Below are 12153 nucleotides of genomic sequence, written 5' to 3' on the forward strand. Positions count from 1 at the left end.
TACTGGTCGGGGTTCGAACCGGCAACCGGAGGGTCTAGTCCGAAGCGCTAACCAGTAGGCCACGGCTGCCCCCAAGTGGGCCACGGCTACCCCCTCCCGATGCCAAACTTCCAATGTCAGAGCTCTAACATTACAAAGGGATGTGGCTGACACTGTGAAATCATGTTAACGTGTACATGTATTTTCACGGACATCCTGTCTATAGTATCCTGAGGTTGCCCATCTGAGAGTTGGACTTGTGCTCATTTGGAGTCAGGCCCCGTAGCTGGTGCTGTGCTATTCTAAGGGCCTGTGGTGGAGGACTGGCGTGCGTGGAGTCCAGCTCACGTGAGGCCAGCAGCGGAGAAGCCGTCCGCCTCCATCATCTCCCATTACAGTCAGCCGGCCTCCTAATCACATCACATGATGCTAATTACATCACGTGCTGGCCGATGGCCCGCGGCCGATTGGAGTGGACCGGCCGGCACGCTCGCTCGCTCATCCCAGCTCCGCTCCTCTCCTTAGCGGGCACGCCAGCTGACGGCCGGGCAAAATTAATAAGCCGCCGGCCAGAGAGCCAAATCAGCTCGGCGCTTAATGAGAGAGAGAAGGCGAAGGCGGCGTGTCAGGAGGAATTATTAAGGGCGTACAGTGTCACCAGTATTGTGGACGCATACAGTGTCTGTGTGTGTGTGTGTGTGTGTGTGTGTGTGTGTGTGTGTGGTTTAATACAAATACTAAAGGGGGCACCAGAGGCAGGGCAGCTATCATGAGGGAGCTGAGGTGACCGTGGGATTGAAGAATGAGCTGTGTGTTATTTGACCCCATGTAAAGGCCGGTCAGGAAGGGTGTGTGGACGTCAGGAAGGAGGTGTGTGTGTGTGTGTGTGTGTGTGTGTGTGTGTGTGTGTGTGTGTGTGTGTGTGTGTGTGTGTGTGGTTTAATACAAATACTAAAGGGGGCACCAGAGGCAGGGCAGCTATCATGAGGGAGCTGAGGTGACCGTGAGTTGAATGAGCTGTGTGTGTGTGTGTGTGTGTGTTTCAGGAGTATGTAAAAGTGGAGCTTCAAAGCATGCATTAATGGGGATGTACTGCTGAGTCCACAGAGGCTGTGATGGACTGGAGATGGTGTGTGTACTGTATGTGTGTGTGTGTGTGTGTGTGTGTGTGTGTGTGTGTGTGTGTGTGTGTGTGAGAGATCAGAGCAGAAACATGAAAGGGTTCTCTTTTAAACACTCTCTAATGAGGCCTGCATACATGGCTACAAAATACAGATCAATCCGTTTGACCTGGAAGTCCCAGATGGTAAGTTCAGAAAAAGAGAAAGTGTGAGTGTTAAGTGTGAGTGTGTGAGTGTGTGTGAGTGTATGTGTGTGTGTGTGTGTTAATAATGGTGTGTTTCTTTGCATGTGTGCAGCTGTGTGTGCCGCATGCATGCATGTTTGATGCAGGTCCACTGTAGAGCAGCAGCCCTGTCCACTTCTGTAGGCTCCACTCTACTCTTTGGCCCTAGCAGGACATGTGCTGCTGCCCCTCTGGACTAACGGCACTGAGACATGGAGCGAACACACCTGCCTCACAAGCAACACGCTTTCATGTTCAATCACACAACCTACACTTACAAAAACACAGCATATACTTATGAGAAGTGAGGAGGTGGGTTAAAAAATAGAGGTATACTGTATGTGTGTGTGTGTGTGTGTGTGTGTGTGTGTGTGTGTGCTTGTGCTTGACTGTGTGTCTGTGTGTTTGTGTGTGTCCTTGTGCTTGCATGTGTGTCTGCGTGCGTGTGTGTCTGCATGTGTGTGTGTGTTTGCCAATTAGCATCTGCCTCAGCTTCCATTTCAGTCGCTCAATCATTCAGTTTGTGCCTTTCATTGTGTAGACCAGTTGGCGCTTCAGTCTACAAACCACAATCCTTATTTCTTCCTCTCCGCCTCATTCTCTCTCTCTCTCTCTCTCTCTCTCTCTCTTGTGCCCTCTCTATCCATCTCTCTCACATACAGAAAATCAAGTTTCAAATACAAAAAATCATACACGGAAATTCTGTTATGTTTCTGTACATCCATCAGCCTAGTGACTTGCCATAAACACACACACACACACGCACACACACACAAACACACACGCACACACACACACACACACACACAAACAGTTTTACCACTGACATCTCACTCATACAGCTAATGCAGTTTCCATCTCTATGCCGTTGTTCAGTTAGGGACAGCTGTCACCTGATACAGACCAACCTCCGGAGGTTTCCGGAAACTGTCAGAGTAATGGTCACCATGGGCACAGGCTCCTGCCAGCCCCCAAGTGCTAGTGGTCACCTGATCCCCTACGGCTACACAAGGCTTCACCTGATGAGGCGTAATGGCCAGCAGCAGTGTGTGGGTATGGTACATTATAAACGGGAGAGGGAGTGTGTGTGTGTGTGTGTGTGGTGTGTGTGTGTGTGGTGTGTGTGTGTGTGTGTGTGGTGTGTGTGTGTGTGTGTGTATTTTCAACATTCTCACACGTGAGAAATCCTCTGAGGGGTGATCCTGGCATGTTACTGCTGAGGCTAATGAAGATTGAGGTAGACTCCGAGAGCACAGCAACTTCTCATGTTACAATAAAGCCCCCCACCCCCCTCCTTCTCTCTCACACACACAGGAACATCATATGGACATACTTATAATTTCTTCTGTATGGGGTAGCACACACACACACACACACACACTATTAATGTTCACACACATTGCAAGCCTATCCTACAGCATTCACAAATATGTAAACAATGCCTCTGTGATGTTCAGCTGGCACCACCCAGCTTTGCATTTGAGCGTCCAGCCACCACGACACACTGTGCACACAAGCCTCATTCTTACTTCCCTGCTCAACAACTGCTCATCTAAATAGTGCATCAATTATGATTTAACTTTCAAAAAATCAATAAGAGTCACAAGTGAATATCCATTAATGGCTCTTATCCTATACGATGAAAGCCCCCACTCTCAGATTAATACTCGGTAATACGCCCTTTCCACAACTTGCTTCATAGCAGAATTAATAATGAGACGCTCATTCAAATTGACTGCATTTCTTGCTCGCTGGCGGCAACTACAAAATTCTCGGTCATATTAATGAGGAGAAATGGCCTTTCATCGAGCAGTAGTGCACATGAGGGAGTGGAGACGCGTAAAAACAATTCTACGAGGTAGCGGCACACACAAAACGGAGGAGTTATTAGGCACAACACGACAAGAAGTCCCGCATGCAGCTTGACAGGCTTGTCACCTTGCCCGTCAGGCTCTCTGACCGCAAACCTTCTACTCAATAATCAGGCGTTTGCCAACTCAATTCCCAAAACATCTCCTCTGGGCTTATACCACAAACTCCTCTCGAAATAATACAAAAGCTTTTTTTGGAGGACGTCTTCCATAATAATTTTTCCATTAAGTGTTTTCTGATTTAATGCTTCAAACTGATGTGAATGTGGTCTAATGTGAACACTGTTATTGAGGCTGAATGAAAGCCTTCCATATTCAGCCTTCAGAGTGTGGGTTAGTCTGTATATACTGTATGTGTGTATGTAAGTACTTGTGTGTGTGTGTGTGTGTGTGTGTGTGTGTGTGTGAGTGTATGTTGTGTTAAACTGGATAAGAGCGCATCCTGTGCCCATGGTCATGGTGATTTTCCATAACCCTCTCCAACCCTCTTAACATTGCCATGTTAATGCGTTCAACAATTCCATCCCTGCTCTGCCATTGGCCGGGGCGGCCTCAAGGCCCCTGCTGCCCAATAAAAGCGACATTAAAGTTGTTTCCATGACAACAAAGATACTCCACGACAGAGCAATTAGTTTGAGTGGTGGAAAAGAGAGGGCATGGGGGGTTACTATCTTCATCCCTCTCCTCCTCTTCCTCTTCCTCCTTCCTTAGAGAAGGACGACAGCCAAATACACCAGTGTGCGTGCAGGACCAGACTGGCTTCATGCATCTATTCTCACACACACACACACACACACAGGCCAGGTACAGTATATTTTTTAATTACTGCAGGCTATGAAACTCTGCCCGATGGACAACTGCTGTCACACTGCAGCTCGTACTCCAACACCTGTGTTCTCCAAGGACCCGCACGGGCTGCCTGAGCTGTGCCTGCGCTCAAACGCTAAGCTTCCGACATGCTCCTGTCAAAAAGCCTTTGATTCCACTTAAGAAGGAACATGGCTACTATTTGCGGCGTTCCGCACACAGAGGCATCTCCAGGCTTATGCCGCCGGCTGGAAAAGGATCAGATGTATGCCGAAATATCCGGGGTTAGGGGATTAAATGAATGTTTTAACATATACGTAAATAAATGATTAAAGAGCAAACATCAAACCATAGACATATGCATTACTGCTTCACATAAACAGGACATGACATCTGCATCTGAAGCCAGATTAGCAAGATTAAGCAAGACAAAGGGCAAGAGAAAAAAGATAAAAAGAACAAATGGAGGAGAAAAAAAGCAAGAGAGAGAATATATAAAAGAAGAAATCTTAGAGAGAGAAAGACAGAGAGAGAGGGGGGGTACAGCAGGACAGGCATTCCTCTGCTCTTTTTTCTTAAATGAAATACAAATTCTAACAATATTTCCTGCTGAACATAAAGGTTTGACTCCTCACAAAGGCTCCATTCTCCTCTATCTCTCTCCCTCACACGCACACACACACACGCAAGCACACGCACACACACAAAAGCAGTCCCTTGTACCTTCAAATGGATTGAAAAAAAAAAGGCCTGAAGGTTGCTTCAGGATGAAGTCAAAACCTGTACGTCTGTGTGTGTGTGTGTGTGTGTGTAAGTGTGAGCATAAATGTATGTGACTGTATAGACGTCTGCCAGGCTGAAGGCCGGCGCTCCGTGATCAGCCCTGACACATATGGGGCCTGCCTCTTCCCCGCCCAGCTGGGTGGAGCGGAATATCCTCATATATCCCCATATAAACTCCCATAAAGCCCTGCAGCACGCGCACACCAGAGACCAGCACCAGCACCAGCACCACCCCTCTCCGCCCTCTGCCGCACTCTGACCACTCCAACAAATTGTTATGTACTGGCCCCTTAAAATGGAGGAAAGATAAAAAAGGAGGATATTTTTTTTACGCAATGAACCACAAACAGATGAAGCTACCGGAGAGAAAGGAAGCCCATCAAGCCCAAGTGTCCAGCAGCAGCACTCCAAATAAATAATGCACTTTGGCCTTCCTGTAAAAAACAGAGTGGCGTGCAGCTTTAAGATGCTGAGCTTTAGTGGAAGGAGCCGTATGGTCCTTTAGGGGCCTGTGCTGCGGTGTGCTCCGCGGCTCTGTGTGTGTGTGTGTGTGTGTGTGGGGTGTGTGGAGCTAGGAAATGAAGAGAGGAGTTTATAGGGTCTCCGTAGACCAGACAATGCCCCATCACTTGTAAAAGCCTGAAAATGAGGCTATTCATCTCGCCACACGGTTATTGGACTGTTTAGATGGGACTCAACCCACACAACTACTCTCAGCTTTCTACCTGTCACACTTAACTACAGGCTATTGTATATCCATGCAGCATCTGTAGAAATGGCACATATTGGTTTTATGGAGATATTTTTTGTCTGGTGTGTGATGGCTATATTCAATCACGCACGCACGCACACATACACGCACACACGCATGCAATTACGCACGCACGCACGCACGCACGCACGCACGCACGCACGCACGCACGCACGCACGCACGCACGCACGCACGCACGCACGCACGCACGCACGCACGCACGCACGCACGCACGCACGCACGCACGCACGCACGCACGCACGCACGCACGCACGCACGCACGCACGCACGCACGCACGCACGCACGCACGCACGCACGCACGCACGCACGCACGCACGCACGCACGCACGCACGCACGCACGCACGCACGCACGCACGCACGCACGCACGCACGCACGCACGCACGCACGCACGCACGCACGCACGCACGCACGCACGCACGCACGCACGCACGCACGCACGCACGCACGCACGCACGCACGCACGCACGCACGCACGCACGCACGCACGCACGCACGCACGCACGCACGCACGCACGCACGCACGCACGCACGCACGCACGCACGCACGCACGCACGCACGCACGCACGCACGCACGCACGCACGCACGCACGCACGCACGCACGCACGCACGCACGCACGCACGCACGCACGCACGCACGCACGCACGCACGCACGCACGCACGCACGCACGCACGCACGCACGCACGCACGCACGCACGCACGCACGCACGCACGCACGCACGCACGCACGCACGCACGCACGCACGCACGCACGCACGCACGCACGCACGCACGCACGCACGCACGCACGCACGCACGCACGCACGCACGCACGCACGCACGCACGCACGCACGCACGCACGCACGCACGCACGCACGCACGCACGCACGCACGCACGCACGCACGCACGCACGCACGCACGCACGCACGCACGCACGCACGCACGCACGCACGCACGCACGCACGCACGCACGCACGCACGCACGCACGCACGCACGCACGCACGCACGCACGCACGCACGCACGCACGCACGCACGCACGCACGCACGCACGCACGCACGCACGCACGCACGCACGCACGGCACACACGCGACGCGCGACGCACGCACGCACGCACGCACGCACGCACACACACACACACACCCACACACACGCACTCAACACCATCACAAACAAAACAGAGCAAAGGGGCCAGAGATTTTGCTGCAGAAGGCAATTTTTTCTTTTCCTCTCCCTCTCCTTTTCTCTCTCTCTCTCTCTCTCTCTCACTCTCTCTCTCTCTCTGCGGCTCACAGGTAGAGCGCTCATCTCTCTCCACTAACCCTGCTCCCTTTTCTATTTACACAAGACACAAAAGGACAAGATTAAGCTGCAGAAAAAAAAAGCAATGAGTCTGGGAAGAGAAGAATGACTCTGAGGCAGTAAATAAATGCATTCCAGCTGCACTCCGCTCCCAAACTGCGCTGGAAACCCAACCTGAGTTCACCACTGACCATACTAGCAGATGGCAAGTTTATTTACCCCTACACTCATCCTACTGAGGTTAAAGAAATGAAGCAGTCATCACAGCAGCATAACAACCATGTGGGTAACACACACAATAAGAGCACACAACCTTGCACACACAAAACACTGGAGCCATGGGGAGTTCCAAATAGTGCTGCCACTAACGACTAATTTTCTAACGACTAATCTTTCGACTAATTTTTCAATTAGTCGACTAATCTAAACGACAATTTTTTTTAAAAATCAAGTGTTTGTTATTTTGTTGTGTCCGTTTTATTTTGAACTCAACTAAAGGGAAAACGTAAAATATATATCACCCTACTTTTGTTAGAAGCTTTATTACTGTAAGTAAACTGTTCAAAAACATTATGTATTAAAAAAAACACCCATTTAAAATGCTACCTTATGTCAGACCTTTGATAGACTTTATTTGTATGCCAGTGTTGCCATGGACATAGACAACATTCTTTGACCTGAGGCCCGGTCATGGCATACTTTGGGGTCATAGGGCTCACCTACCTGAACCCACCCCTCATCAAATTATCATTATATCACATCACAATTATTATTGTTACGCTATATTGTTCTACATGCACTTCAAAGCAGCCAGTGTTTAAAGTGCTAACATTGCTCACAAAAAGTTTGTGAAAACATGCACATCAGATGACTGCTTTACTAATGTAAAATGTAATTACAATAGTTCCATTGCTTTTGCATGGTTGCATGATAAATACTTCTCAAAACAACAGCAATTATATGGGTGTCATCGTTTTGGGATGTTTCCCTCATGCAAGCATCATACACTGGTAGGCAAATGGAAAGAATATTGACATATTTAATTATGCCACAAGCTTTTGGCCACGTTATTCAAATGACTATACAATACTCTAGATAGTGTATTATAGTCTGTGCTCTGTTCTATTAAATGTAGTTTCATAATTAAATAGCCTTCCAATAGGATGAATTGGAGCTTTGCTACCAACGTTATCAAAGTGGTTTCAGTTTCTCTCAGCATTGAATGAACGCCATACCACCATTTAATTGTATGCCTCTATGTTTGATGACACCAAATTAGCAAGTATTTCCTACTGATTGCAAAACGCTTGTTTTCTTTTTTTTTTGTCGGTCCCATGGTTCCTTGATCAATTGCGCCTTTGTTTTCTCGACGATTCATTCGACGCGTGCACATGTTGACAAATCTTTTTGCCCTATTATATCACCTAGCCAGGAGCAAAAGTATCGCCACTTCGAGAAGCAGATTCGAGCGCTTGTATCAATTGACTTGTAGTCATGCAAGAAAATCAAAGCGATCTGTAGAATTTTATTAATGAGAAATTATTTCTCAGATGCACAACTTTGATACATTAGTTCACATTTGGGTTTACAAATGCACCTAATGTTGTGCATGTTCTCAGATTATGAAACACGGATGTGCAATGTGTTTCTCGCGACCAACTGCGCTGCAACCATTGGAGCAAAAGTGTCGAAAAGGTGACTCTTGAAAGTTGTGACTCACAGGATAGGATTTGTGTACCTGTAAAAAGGATTTGTGAACCCGTAGCCCCTATTTTGTGTTAACAAGATATAAAAAAAATATGTACAACTTCAACTTTACTGTTACACATTTATGACTTTAGTGTGCACATGCAAAATCTGCAGTTAAATGTTAAATGTGCTCGCCACTTTTGCACCTAATATACCTTCATACAAACACCTCAACATGATATTTCAACTCTCACACACACACACACAGACAAACAGGCAGACAGACATACAGACAGGCTCTCGCGCACGCACACCAGCGCGCGCGCACACACACACACACACACACCTTGATCGGAGAGCATCCACCCATCCAGCATGCGCATCTGTCTCGGCACGCACCCTGACACGAAGCAGGCCTCGGCGGCGGTGAGCCGCCACTAATTGCCATGCTTTCTGATTACTGCCATTTATTTTAATGAGAGCGCAGCATGCGGCAAGGAGCGAGGCGAACAATATCACTGCCATGTCCATGACGGCGGGAGGACTGCACAGCATTCATTAAACTAATGGATATGAAGAGAGGGGCAGGGGAGAGACAGATCGGGCGAGAGACACCAGCAGACAGGGGGAAGAGAGAGAGAGAGGGGGGGCACAGAAGACAGAGAGTGCGAAGAACAACACATTTGGTGGGATGCAGAAAGGGCCGGCATTATGACATGTAATTCCCTGTGCCGTGACAGAGTGCAGGTACTTCAATTAGCCGGCCCCATTTTAATTACACAAGTATGACACAGGAGCATCCATCTACACTCCCACAGCCACCAGAACCGCTCAAACCGGGCTTAGGATTCATTAAGTACACTCTTCTGTTTGTGTGTGTGTGTGTGTGTGTGTGTCTACATTGGCATCAGTGCTGAATTTTTTTTTACAAAGACGACTCACGAATATTCATAATCATTCTAAGGTGGAAAAGAGTAGCACTTCAACATTCTACTAAAGCAGTCAAACAGATCCTATTACTTTCTTTGGCTCACATGAGGGGGAAAACCCATAGACATAGACAGACACACACACACACACACAGAGATACACACACATATCCCACTATATTCATCATCATGAAACAACAGAGTCACTGCTCCTTTAACTCAGCAGGGGATGAACCCTAGCCATAACCAGGTCTGGAGCACAACTCTTCCTTCAGTATATGTTTGTGTGTGTGTGTGTGTGTGTGTGTGTGTGTGTGTGTGTGTGTGTGTGTATGTGAGAGAAAGGCCGTGTCTATATGAGGTGAAGATGAGTGTTCCCTGGCTGTGTCGGAGGCATTTTGATGGGTCGACTTTTCCCTCTGAGTCTGTTTGGTTGGCCAGAGGCTCCTGAATCACAGAGGCACCCGATGCGCTCCTCTAAAACCTCACCGTCTCCTCACCACCCCCGTGCCACGCCACGCCAGCGGCTCCTGCCAGGATTTACAGTCCAGCCGCCGCTAATGACACACTGGCGGCCTGGCACGGGCACTTCATCGAGCCCCCTGTCATTACCACGCTTTTTTTACTGAACAGAAAAACGGCACAGGAATGCACCAATGAAATCGGGCCAATGAAATAAATGGCTGTCAGCGATCTTGAGGAACTGCTTTCATGTGATTTCACTGCAATATGAAACTGTTAAGCCTAAATGGCTGAGATGATGTTGTGCCAAGTCACAAGCTGTCGGCTGGCTAAGAGCTGGAGGAGGGGGGTGACACCATTAAGACAGAGGTGAGCTGTCGTCACTCCCAATGTAATTAGGCCATCAGCACTGAGAGCGCATAAAAGGCCCTCGGCTCTTGTGTGCTCACTTCTAACCAGAAGCTGAAATGACACCCAGACCCGACACCTGGACTTGGGCAGCCATGCGGTCATACTTTCCCCTCAGCTGCCCAGGTGCTTGTGTCAGGCGACTCACACCCCCAAGGTCAGACTCTGGTTTACAGACGGCCAGTGTCAAAGGCAGAGGAGTCTGGTCTGGTTTGAATAGAGGGGGTGCTGGACTTCACATGGTCCACAACTGCTGTGCAGACATGGGGTCAAGGAGGCCAGGGGTGGGTTGACGATTAGTCACCTGAACATATGGGTAGAGGTCAAAGGTCACCCGCATGTGGTGTTCACAACTGGGGAGATCTCAGTAGCTCACCTCTGTCTCAGACAGAGTCAGTAATGAAGGCAGCATTACTATAGACCTTAAAGCTGCAGTTGGCAAGTCTGACAGATTTAGGGGACTTAGCCAAAATTTTGAATGTTTACAACTCTCATGCCCCTCCCCCACTACCACCGAGCACCCTCTCATCGAGTTTGTGCTCGTCAGTGCGCAGCAGACTGTAATTGACACTCAGATCTCACACAGCCCTGCTCTGATTGGACCAGAAGAACCGGGAGCTGTGGATTTTTGCAATACAAATAACAGGCTCTAGGTGGAGGTAGAAGTGCGGGGTTTTTTTTCTAAAACTGGCTGATTTATGTTGTTCTGTCGGAGCATAGTGTCGGTTTCAGTGAATATGATCATAAAAATCTTGCCAACTGCAGCTTTAAGAGGGCGTGTTATTACAGACATGCAGACGCTACCCAGCAGGAGGCATATACAGTGGAAGGCTATAGATAGCACATCCAAACATCCATGAGGAGAAAAATGGTGGTGTGAGACTACAGACAGCGCGAGATGAAAACACGAAAACACGCAGCCAGGCTCCTCTTCAGGCCAGTTGTGTATGGGTGGGGAGGCTAATGAGCGTCCCGTGGCTAACACAGGAAAAAGACTTTAGACAAGCATTTGACTCCAGTGACACACAGCTATTAGGCCTGCAGTAAACCAGATGTCCCATTGGCTCAAGTGCTGCAAAAGAGCGAAAGAAAAAACATTTAAGGCAAACTGAGACAGACAGAAAGAATGAGAGAGAATAGAGGAGAGAATGAGCGGAGGGGTGAAGGGGAGGGGGGAATCAGAGGAAGCCAATGGCTAGAATCCCAAAATGAATTTCTGTGGAACAACGTTTGATCCAGTTCCAAGAAAGAATGATGAGATATTATCCCGGTAGAGAGAGAGAAAGAGAGAAAGGGAGCGAGGGAGAGAGAGAGGGAGGGACAAAGAAAGAAAAAGAGACAAGATTATAACAACAAAACCCACTTTAATGTGCTTGTGGCTCTTTTCTCTCAGAGATAGCACAATAGCACGTCTGTAGGGAAACAGAGAGGAGTCTGTGAGAAACAGCAGACAGAGCTGCCATCATATAGCAGTTCAGTAAACCCACAGGTCTGCTCTGATGTGGACACTCTCCTCTCAGTCTAAGCTTCTGAAACACACATCTTCACACACACACACAGCCCTTGTTTCATCAGCCCTAATGAGATGGTGCTGCTGTACAGACTTGAGATGGTTCTGCACTTGATTGGGGTGTGTGTGAGGTAGTGGGTGGATGCAGGTCCAGATCATCTTAAAGGGATTGATCTCTCCTGTTCTCTTCTTATTCAGTTGAGCTTTGAGAGCCCAGTGGGCGGCTGAAGAGTCGGCCAGAGATAAAGTGTAGATGCCAAGACAAACAGAAGCGGTGCTGATGGAAAGGCTGCACTAAGCCATTAACATG

General features: G+C 48.8%; 1 protein-coding gene across 6 annotated transcripts in view; it reads right to left on the reverse strand.

The window, feature by feature from the left end:
* Window positions 1-12153, reverse strand: part of fbxl17 (F-box and leucine-rich repeat protein 17) — a 208851-nt gene that overhangs the window by 59697 nt on the left and 137001 nt on the right. The window lies entirely within an intron of this gene.

This window comes from Alosa alosa, chromosome 5 (genome assembly GCF_017589495.1).
Source record: "Alosa alosa isolate M-15738 ecotype Scorff River chromosome 5, AALO_Geno_1.1, whole genome shotgun sequence".
Classification (NCBI taxonomy): Eukaryota; Metazoa; Chordata; class Actinopteri; order Clupeiformes; family Clupeidae; genus Alosa; species Alosa alosa.